Raw genomic sequence first — 12,535 nt, forward strand, 5'->3', positions numbered from 1 at the left:
CTAACATAACCCTAAACCTAAACCTAAAACCTAAGTGTATTCTCAAATCCTTAAACCTAAACCTACACCTAATCCTAATCTCAACTCCTTAACCTAAACTTAAACCTAAATTTGAAAACCAAAACCTAAACCTGATCCCGAACCCGAACCCGATTTCCTAAACCTAAACATTAACCTATTCTCAATTCCCTAAACCTATATCTTATAACCTAAACCTAAACCTAAACCATCACCTAAACCTAAACCTAAACCTGTAACCTATAACCTAAACCTAAACCTAAACCTACACCTAATCCTAATCTCAACTCCCTAACCTAAACCTAAACTTGAAAACCAAAACCTAAACCCGATCCCGAACCCGAACCCAAACTCGATTTCCTAAACCTAAACCTTAACCTGTTCTCAATTCCCTAAACCTATATCTTATAACCTAAACCGAAACCTAAACCTATAACCTATAACCTAAACATAAACCTAAAACCTAAATGTATTCTCAAATCCTCAAACCTAAACCTACACCTAATCCTAATCTCAACTCCCTAACCTAAACCTAAACCTAAACTTGATAACCCAAACCTAAACCCGATCCTGAACCCGAACCCGATTTTCTAAACCTAAACCTTATCCTATTCTCAATTCCCTAAACCTTAACCTATAACCTAAACTAAACCTAAATCTATAACCTAAACCCAAACCTAAAACCTAAGTGTATTCTCAAATCCTTAAACCTAAACTTACACCCAATCATAATCTCAACTCCTTAACCTAAACTTAAATCTAAATTTGAAAACCCAAACCTAAACCCGATCCCGAACCCGAACCCGATTTCCTAAACCTAAACATTAACCTATTCTCAATTCCCTAAACCTATATCTTATAACCTATACCTAAACCTAAACCTTAACCTAAACCTATAACCTATAACCTTGACCTAAAACTAAACCTAAACCTGTAACCTATAACCTAAACCTAAACCTAAAACCTAAATGTATTCTCAAATCCCTAAACCTAAACCTACACCTAATCCTAATCTCAACTCCCTAACCTAAACCTAAACCTAAACTTAAAAACTAAAACCTAAACCCGATCCCGAACCCGAACTCGATTTCCTAAACCTAAACATTAACCTATTCTCAATTCCCTAAACCTATATCTTATAACCTATACCTAAACCTAAACCTTAACTTAAACCTAAACCTAAACCTATAACTTATAACCTTTATTCTTAAATCCCTAAACCTAAACCTACACCTAATCCTAATCTCAACTCCTAACCTAAACCTAAACTTAAACTTGAAAATCCAAACTTAAACCTGATCCTGAACCCAAACCCAATTTCTTAAACCTAAACCTTAACCTATAACCTTACCTAAACCTATACTTATAATCTAAACCTATTCTCAAATCCCAAAACCTATAACTATAACCTAAACCTTAACCAAAAATTTATAACCTAACCTAAACCTAAACCTATAACCTAAACTTAAAACTAAAACCTAAGTGTATTCTCAAATCCTTAAACCTAAACCTACACCTAATCCTAATCCAACTCCCTAACCTAAACCTAAACCTAAACTTGAAACGAAAACCTAAACCCGATCCGAACCCGAACCCGATTTCCTAAACCTAAACTTAACTTTCTCAATTCCCTAAACCTATACTTATAACCTAAACCAAACCTAAACCTAACCTAAACACTAAACCTAAACCTAACCTAAACCTAAATCAATCTTAAACCTAAACCTACACCTAATCCTAATCTCAACTCCTTAACCTAAACTAACTAAATTTGAAAACCAAAACCTAAACCCGATCCGAACCCAAACCCGATTTCCTAAACCTAAACCTTAACCTGTTCTCAATTCCCTAAACCTATATCTTATAACCTAAACCTATACCTAAACCTAAACCTATAACCTATAACCTAAACATAAACCTAAAACCTAAATGTATTCTCAAATCCTCAAACCTAAACCTACACCTAATCCTAATCTCAACTCCCTAACCTAAACCTAAACCTAAACTTGATAACCCAAACCTAAACCCGATCCTGAACCCGAACCCGATTTTCTAAACCTAAACCTTAACCTATTCTCAATTCCCTAAACCTTAACCTATAACCTAACATAACCCTAAACCTAAACCTAAAACCTAAGTGTATTCTCAAATCCTTAAACCTAAACCTACACCTAATCCTAATCTCAACTCCTTAACCTAAACTTAAACCTAAATTTGAAAACCAAAACCTAAACCTGATCCCGAACCCGAACCCGATTTCCTAAACCTAAACATTAACCTATTCTCAATTCCCTAAACCTATATCTTATAACCTAAACCTAAACCTAAACCATCACCTAAACCTAAACCTAAACCTGTAACCTATAACCTAAACCTAAACCTAAACCTACACCTAATCCTAATCTCAACTCCCTAACCTAAACCTAAACTTGAAAACCAAAACCTAAACCCGATCCCGAACCCGAACCCAAACTCGATTTCCTAAACCTAAACCTTAACCTGTTCTCAATTCCCTAAACCTATATCTTATAACCTAAACCGAAACCTAAACCTATAACCTATAACCTAAACATAAACCTAAAACCTAAATGTATTCTCAAATCCTCAAACCTAAACCTACACCTAATCCTAATCTCAACTCCCTAACCTAAACCTAAACCTAAACTTGATAACCCAAACCTAAACCCGATCCTGAACCCGAACCCGATTTTCTAAACCTAAACCTTATCCTATTCTCAATTCCCTAAACCTTAACCTATAACCTAAACTAAACCTAAATCTATAACCTAAACCCAAACCTAAAACCTAAGTGTATTCTCAAATCCTTAAACCTAAACTTACACCCAATCATAATCTCAACTCCTTAACCTAAACTTAAATCTAAATTTGAAAACCCAAACCTAAACCCGATCCCGAACCCGAACCCGATTTTCTAAACCTAAACATTAACCTATTCTCAATTCCCTAAACCTATATCTTATAACCTATACCTAAACCTAAACCTTAACCTAAACCTATAACCTATAACCTTGACCTAAAACTAAACCTAAACTCGTAACCTATAACCTAAACCTAAACCTAAAACCTAAATGTATTCTCAAATCCCTAAACCTAAACCTACACCTAATCCTAATCTCAACTCCCTAACCTAAACCTAAACCTAAACTTAAAAACTAAAACCTAAACCCGATCCCGAACCCGAACTCGATTTCCTAAACCTAAACATTAACCTATTCTCAATTCCCTAAACCTATATCTTATAACCTATACCTAAACCTAAACCTTAACCTAAACCTATAACCTATAACCTTGACCTAAAACTAAACCTAAACCTGTAACCTATAACCTAAACCTAAGCCTAAAACCTAAATGTATTCTCAAATCCCTAAACCTAAACCTACACCTAATCCTAATCTCAACTCCCTAACCTAAACCTAAACTTAAACTTGAAAACCAAAACCTAAACCTGATCCCGAACCCGAACCCGATTTCCTAAACCTAAACATTAACCTATTCTCAATTCCCTAAACCTATATCTTATAACCTAAACCTACACCTAAACCATCACCTAAACCTAAACCTATAACGTATAACCTTGACCTAAACCAAAACCTAAACCTGTAACCTATAACCTAAACCTAAACTTAAAACCTAAGTGTATTCTCAAATCCTTAAACCTAAACCTACACCTAATCCTAATCACAACTCCCTAACCTAAACCTAAACCTAAACTTGAAAGCGAAAACCTAAACCCAATCCCGAACCCGAACCCGATTTCCTAAACCTAAACCTTAACCTGTTCTCAATTCCCTAAACCTATAGCTTATAACCTAAACTGAAACCTAAACCTTAACCTATAACCTAACATAAACCTAAACCTAAACCTAAAACCTAAGTGTATTCTCAAATTCTTAAACCTAAACCTACACCTAATCCTAATCTCAACTCCTTAACCTAAACTTAAACCAAAATTTCAAAACCAAAACCTAAACCCGATCTCGAACCCGAACCCGATTTCCTAAACCTAAACATTAACCTATTCTCAATTCCCTAAACCTATATCTTATAACCTAAACCGAAACCTAAACCTATACCTAAAACTAAACCTAAACCTAAACCTATAACCTATAACCTAAACATAAACCTAAAAGCTAAATGTATTCTCAAATCCCTAAACCTAAACCTACACCTAATCCTAATCTCAACTCCCTAACCTAAACCTAAACCTAAACTTGATAACCCAAACCTAAACCCGATCTTGAACCCGAACCCGATTTCCTAAACCTAAACGTTAACCTATTCTCAATTCCCCAAACCTTAACTTATAACCTAACCTAAACCTAAATCTATAACCTAAACCTAAACCTAAAACCTAAGTGTATTCTCAAATCCTTAAACCTAAACCTACACCTAATCCTAATCTCAACTCCTTAACCTAAACTTAAACCTAAATTTGAAAACCCAAACCTAAACCCGATCCCGAACCCGAACCCGATTTCCTAAACCTAAACATTAACCTATTCTCAATTCCCTAAACCTATATCTTATAACCTACACCAAAACCTAAACCTTAACCTAAACCTATAACCTATAACCTTGACCTAAACCTAAACCTAAACCTGTAACCTATAACCTAAACCTAAACCTAAAACCTAAATGTATTCTCAAATCCCTAAACTTAAACCTACACCTAATCCTAATCTCGACTCCCTAAGCTAAACCTAAACCTAAACTTGAAAACCAAAACCTAAACCCGATCCCGAACCCGAACCCGATTTCCTAAACTTAAACATTAACCTATTTTGAATTCCCTAAACCTATATCTTATAACCTAAACCATCACCTAAACCTAAACCTAAACCTATAACCTATAACCTTGACCTAAACGTAAACCTAAACCTGTAACCTATAACCTAAACCTAAACCTAAAACCTAAATGTATTCTCAAATCCCTAAACGTAAGCCTACACCTAATCCTAATCTCAACTCCCTAACCTAAACCTAAACCTAAACATGAAAACCAAAACCTAAACCCGATCCCGAACCCGAACCCGATTTTCTAAACCTAAACCTTAACCCATTCTCAATTCCTTAAACCTATAGCTTATAATCTAAACCGAAACCTAAACCTATACCTAAACCTAAACCTAAACATATAACTTATAACCTAAACATAAACCTAAAACCTAAATGTATTCTCAAATCCCTAAACCTAAACCTACGCCTAATCCTAATCTCAACTCCTTAACCTAAACCTAAACCTAAGCTTGATAACCCAAACCTAAACCCGATCCTGAACCCGAACCCAATTTCCTAAAATTAAACCTTAACCTATAACCTAACCTATACCTAAATCTATAACCTAAATCTAAACTTAAAACCTAAGTGTATTCTCAAATCCTTAAACCTAAACCTATACCTAATCCTAATCTCAACTCCCTAACCTAAACCTAAACCTAAACTTGAAAACCCAAACCTAAACCCAATCCCGAACCCGAACCCGATTTTGTAAACCTAAACATTAACCTATTCTCAATTCCCTAAACCTATATCTTATAACCTAAACCTAAACCTAAACCTATTACCTATAACTTTAACCTAAACCTAAACCTAAATTTAAAACCTAAATGTATTCTCAAATCTTTAAACCTAAACCTACACCTAATCTTAATCTCAACTCCCTAACCTAAACCTAAACCCGATCCTGATCTGAACCCGATTTCCTAAACTTAAACCTTAAACCTTAACCTTTTCTCAATTCCCTAACCTATATCTTATAACCTAAACCTAAGCCTGAACCTAAACCTTAACCTAAACCTAAACCTAAACCTGTAACCTATAACCTAAATCTAAACCTAAAACCTAAATGTATTCTGAAATCCCTAAACCTAAACCTACACCTAATCCTAATCTTAACTCCCTAACCTAAACCTAAACCTAAACCTTAACCTAAACCTAAACCTAAACCTGTAACCTAAACCTAAAACCTAAATGTATTCTCAAATCCCTAAACCTAAACCTACACCTAATCCTAATCTCAACTCCTTAACATAAACCTCAACCCGATCCCGAACCCGAACCCGATTTCCTAAACCTAAACCTAAACCTGTAACCTAAACCTAAAACCTAAATGTATTCTCAAATCCCTAAACCTAAACCTACACTTAATCCTAATCTCAACTCCCTAACATAAACCTCAACCCGATCCTGAACTCGAACCCGAATTCCTAAACCTAAACCTTAACCTATTCTCAATTCCCTAAACTATTGCTTATAACCTAAACCTATAACATATAACTTAAACATAAACCTAAAACTTAAATATATTCTCAAACCCCTAAACCTAAACCTACACATAATCCTAATCTCAACTCCCTAACCTAAACCTAAACCTAAACTTGAAAACCCAAACCTAAACCCGATCTCAAACCCAAACCTGATTTCTTAAACCTAAACCTAAATGTATTCTCAAATCTTTAAACCTAAACCAACACCTCATCCTAATCTCAACTCCCTAACCTAAACTTAAACTTAAACTTGAAAACTCAAACCAAAACCCGATCCCGAACCCGAATCTGATTTCCTAATCTTAAACCTTAACCTATTCTCAATTCCCTAAACCTATAGCTTATAACCTAAACCTATAACCTATAACCTTAACCTAAACCTAAACCTAAACCTAAACCTAAAACCTAAATGTATTCTCAAATCCCTAAACCTAAACCTACACCTAATCCTAATCTCAACTCCCTAACCTAAACCTAAACTTAAAAATCCAAACCTAAACCCGATCTCGAACCCAAACCCGATTTCCTAAACCTAAACCTTAACCTATTCTCAATTCCTTAAACCTATAGCTTATAACCTATACCTAAACATAAACCTAAACCTATAACATATAACTTAAAACCTAATATATTCTCAAATCCCTAAACCTAAACCTACACCTAATCCTAATCTCAACTCCCTAACCTAAACCTAAACCTAAACTTGAAAATCCAAACCTAAACCCGATCCCGAACCCGAACCCGATTTCCTAAACCTAAACCTTAACCTATTCTCAATTCCCTAAACCTATAGCTTATAACCTAAACCTAAACCTAAACCTAAATTTAAACTTTAACCTAAACCAATAACTTATAACCTAAACCTAAAACCTAAATGTATTCTCAAATCCCTAAACCTAAACCTACACCTAATCCTAATCTCAACTCCTTAAACCTAAACCTAAACCTAAACTTGAAAACCCAAACCTAAACCCGATCCCGAACCCGTACCCAATTTCCTAAACCTAAACATTAACATATTCTCAATTCCCTAAACCTATAGCTTATGACCTAAACCTAAACCTAAACCTAAAGCTTAACCTAAACCTAAACCTAAAGCTATAACCTATAACCTAAACCTAAACCTAAAACCTAAATGTATTATCGAATCCATAAACCTAAACCTACGCCTAATCCTAATCCCAACTCCCTAACCTAAACCTAAACCTAAACTTGAAAACCCAAACCTAAACCCGATCCCGAACCCGAACCCGATTTCCTAAACCTAAACCTTAACCTATAAACTAACCTAAACCTAAACTTATAACCTAAACATAAGCCTAAAACCTAAACCTAAACCTAAACCTAAAATCGAAATATATTCTCAAATCCCTAAACCTAAACCTACACCTAATCCTAATCTCAACTCCCTAACCTAAACCTAAACCTAAACTTGAAAACCCAAACCTAAACCCGATCCCGAACCCGAACCCGATTTCCTAAACCTAAACCTCAACCTATAACCTAACATAAACCTAAACCTATTACCTGCACTTATAACCTAAACCTATAACCTAAACATAAGCCTAAAACCTAAACCTAAACCTAAAATCGAAATGTATTCTCAAATCCTTGAACCTAAACCTACATCTAATCCTAATCTCAACTCTCTAACCTAAACTTAAACCTAAACTTGATAACCCAAACCTAAACCTGATCCCGAACTCGGACCCGATTTCCTAAACCTAAACCTTAACCTATTCTCAATTCCCTAAAGCTATAACCTATATGCTATAACTAAAACCTAAACCTTAACTTAAACCTATAACCTAAGTCTAAACCTTAACCTAAACCTACACCAAAGCCTATAACCTAAACCTTAACCTATAACCTATAACCTATAACCTAAACTTATAACCTATAACCTAAAACCTAATCCTAAACCTAAACCTAAACCTAAAACCTAAACCTAAACCTATTTTAATGATCAGTTTTATTTTTAAAAAGTGCCCACTTTTTTGGAAGAAGTTTATGCAATTCTTCATGATTCTGAATTATAATGTTTTGTTGGTTTAATATTTTTTTCAAGTGAAAGACACAAAAAGAAAATTGTTGCTGATTTTTTTTCTTTTTTTATTTATGATGTTAAACTCATATGTATTTATGTGTAGATGAATGTAATGTGGATAAGATTGCTTGTGTTTGGATGGATGTAGTTTATGTTTGGATGAATATAGTTTATGTTGGATTTACGTAGTTTAGGTTGTTTAGATGGATGTGAATGTGAATATGATGAAATATATTATATAACAGGTGTATATCAGGAAGAATACGATGAAATATATTGTAACAAGTGTATATTGACCGTCTTATAAAGGACGGTCCATGACAGTCCTTTTTAAGGACGGTCCAAGACTGGCCGTCCTTTGAAGACTTATCAGAAACGGTCTACGACAGTCTTTTTTAAGGACGGTCCATGACCGTCCTTTTAAAGGACGGTCGATGGCCGTCCTTTAAAGGCTTATAAGAGACGGTCCGAGACTGTCCTTTTTAAGGACGGTTCACGACCGTCCTTTTTTAGGACGGTCCATGACCGTTTTTTTTTTGTCAATAAAAATGATGGTTTTCGACCGTCCTTTAAGTAATACAACACGTCAAATTTTGACGGCCCTTGCGACGGTCCATGACCGTCCTTTTTGGTCATTTGAGACGGTTTTGGACCGTCCTTTTTTCACAGTTTTGGCGTAGTGTCAGATCAAAGGCTCAAGTGTACCACACCACAGGAAGCAGTGGGGATTGAATTCGTACCATTAAACACTTCCAAGGCCCACCGTGATGTTTGTTCGCCATCCAACCTATTCATCACGTCACTTAGACCTGTAATAGTAAAAACATAAATATCAGCTGTCTAAAACTTCCGTGCCCTTGAGAAGTTTTCAACGGTAATCTTTCAATCCCCACTAATTGCTGTGGTGTGGCCCATTTGGGCCTTCAATCTACCTTCTTTTTAGATCATGCCGTGAAATGATTTTCAGAAGGGAAAGACGGAGTGATAAAACATATAAATCACCATCCACCCCACAGAAGAATTCCTGATAGGACTGACCCTCTTTAGATGGGAAGCGGATTGGCTAGTGTACCACACACTAGCTATATTGCTGCTGTGGGTACGTGTCGCTCGAAGACGAGCACTGGCGCTCCTCGAGCTCCGAGTTATATGAATGGTTCATAATGATGTATTTATTATATCCAAACTGTTCATCTATTTCTAGAGGTCATTTTAAAGCATTATCTAAAAAACCGAATCATATCCAAAGATCATCTGACCACACCGCAAATAGTAGAGCAGAGATAATGATTTTCATCATTAAAAAATTTGTAGAGCCCACCGTAAGGTTTATTTTCCTTCCAATATGTTCATTATGTCACAGAGACTTAAATGAAGATGAAAAACAAATTTCATGCTAATCCAAAACTGATGTAACCCCAAAAAGATGGTAGACGTTCGATCCCCCCTACTTTTCGCCGTGTGGCTCACTTGATAGTTAGATTTTTAGTTTTCGTATAAAGCCTTAAGATGAGGTATGGGCTGTTTGAATGCAACATATACCCGTCAAAGCTTATTGACGCCAGCACAGTCGGCGCCCGTAGTCACCCAACTGTTCCTCCGGGGCTTCGGTAGATTCCCGGATACACCGACCATGGGGCCATCTCCCTACATCTACGCCATCCATCCGTCCATTTTGAAAGTTTATGTTAGAGAATTTTGCCAAAAAATGAAGTAGATCCAAATCTTAGGTGGACCACACCACATGATACGGTAGTGATTAAATACAAATCATTAAAAACTGTTAGGGGGCTACCTGAATGTTTGTTTGTCATCCAACCCGTTGATAAGGTCATAATGACCTGGATGAAGGGGCCATACAAATATCAGCTTGATCTAAGACTTCTGTAGTCCACAAAAAGGTTTTTAACGGCCAATCATCAATTTATCATATGGTGTAGTCTATCTAAGATTTGGATCTACAGCTGTAAAAAAAATAAAAATAAAAAATGGATGTCATGGATTTAAGACAAATTACGGTTGGCCCCACGGTTGCTCCAATGTTCCTTGTGTGGCCCACCCGGTCTGATTTTTGGCCCCAAGAATGGAAAGGTGCGTGGATCTGATGCACAGTGAGGATAACACCATTGGACTGAAAGGTCTTGTAGGTTACGTATGCAATGACGCATGCAATTTCCAATTGTTTGCGTATGATGTCGTTTTTTTAACCTCTGCTAGCCACCGTACGTTTTGCCATCTGATTCTATGACATGAAAAAAAAAAAAAAGTTGGATCCAAAATTTCAGGTGGGCCACGCGAGAGGAAAAATTACAGATTGAATGACAACCATTGAAACATTTATGAGGCCTGAAAATTTTGTTTCAGTTAGTTTTTGTGTTTTCAGCTATCATAGTTAGAGTGATCTGAGGGACGGTTTGGATGGTATATAAATATCAAGTGTGATTCATTAAGATTTCAGCTTTTTCCAATTTTTACTTCTTGTATGGTCAACTTAGTATTTAGATCTGCCTATTTTTTGCCTGAACAGTTGGCAAAACTGATGTACGGGTGGATTTCTAACCAACATTCGGTGGGCCCTACCCAACTCCTAAGTCCTTGTTGCCGGCAATCTTCGTGGATTTTTGAAAGTTGCTGGGCGCTCACGGACAAAAGGTGGTTGCCTGGTGTGCCACACGCCACCTACCGTAGTGGTGTGTCGACATCACCAAGTCCCGTGAACCTTGCCATGATGTATGTGTTATATTAATGTGTTTGCGTGGGGCCTTGAGCCAAAAAATGAGACAAATCCAAAGCTCCGGGTCATGAAAGTTTTTGATCAATGTGATATTTGTTTTTTTTTTTTTTGGTCATTCATTTATGTCTGCGTGAGCTTAGGAACAGTTGGATGGCAAATGAACATTACAGAGCTTTGGATGTCTTATTTTTGAGCTCATGCCCTAAAATAATCTCACCAAATATTTATATAACAAATAAATCATTGTGAAGGTTGCAGAACTTGGTGACATCAACACACTACTGAGATTACACTTCCAAACGTGTGGCAAGGCCACGATATAATGCCACATCACAGTTGGATGGAAGTTGATAATACCTTGGCCAGAGCCACTTAGCTAAGAAATCTTAGCAGTGTGGGTGGGACCTGATTATGGGTTATTTTATGACATAGGCCAAAAAATTAAGCAAATATAAATTTCAAGTAGACCACACTATAAAGGAAATCATGGTTATTAAGTGCTCACCATTAAAAACTTCATAAGATCCACACTAAAGTTTATTTTCATCCAATATATTGATAAGCTTACAATGACCACGATGAACTAAAACACGAAAATAACTTGATACAAAACTTTTATAGCTTATGAAAAACATTTAAAGATTATTCAGCATTATTTCTCGTGGTGTGGTTAACTTGAGAATTGAATATGCTTTATTTTATGGCATTTTTGGGCCGTGCCATAAAATAATTTGGCAAGATGGATAGACGGCATAGATATACAAGGCGAGCGACTGGAAACTAAATAGCTGGGTGGGACCTTGATCATGGGGCCCATCTAGATGTGTTCATTATATATCCATGTTGTCCATCTGTTTTGGTAGCTTATTTTAAGGCATAATTTTAGGATATTAAACAGTTACAAATCTCAGGTGAACCACATCATAGGAAATTTTAGTCATTGAATGCCCACCATTAAAAACTTCCAAAGGTCCATCATAATGGTCATTTGCCATCCAACTTGTTGTTAAGGTCATGCTGACCTTGATGAAGTGAAGACACAAATATCAGCTTGATCCAAAACTTTTGTGGCTCACAAAAACTTTTTTATGGTTAATGATCACGGTTTCCTTTGGCATTGTCCACCTGAGATTTGCATGTGCTTTATTTTTTTGACCCTACCTTTAAAAAAAGCTGAAGAAATAGATGGACGGTGTGGATATACAAACATATATGGAGGTGGGCCACGTGATCAGAATCACAATGCTGACTACGGGGTGGCAGCTAAGTTACGTCTACTTAGCCTGCCACGTTAGGACAAAGAAACAGACCCAAAGGGAGCGAATACTCACCCGAGAAGGTGCGGCCCTTACCATGGGCCCACCTTGATTTATGTATTTTGTATCCACAATGGCCATCCGTTCTTTCATATCATTTTAGGGTATTATCCAAAAAAAAAAAAAAAAAGTA

This window comes from Magnolia sinica, chromosome 10 (genome assembly GCF_029962835.1).
Source record: "Magnolia sinica isolate HGM2019 chromosome 10, MsV1, whole genome shotgun sequence".
NCBI lineage: Eukaryota > Viridiplantae > Streptophyta > Magnoliopsida > Magnoliales > Magnoliaceae > Magnolia > Magnolia sinica.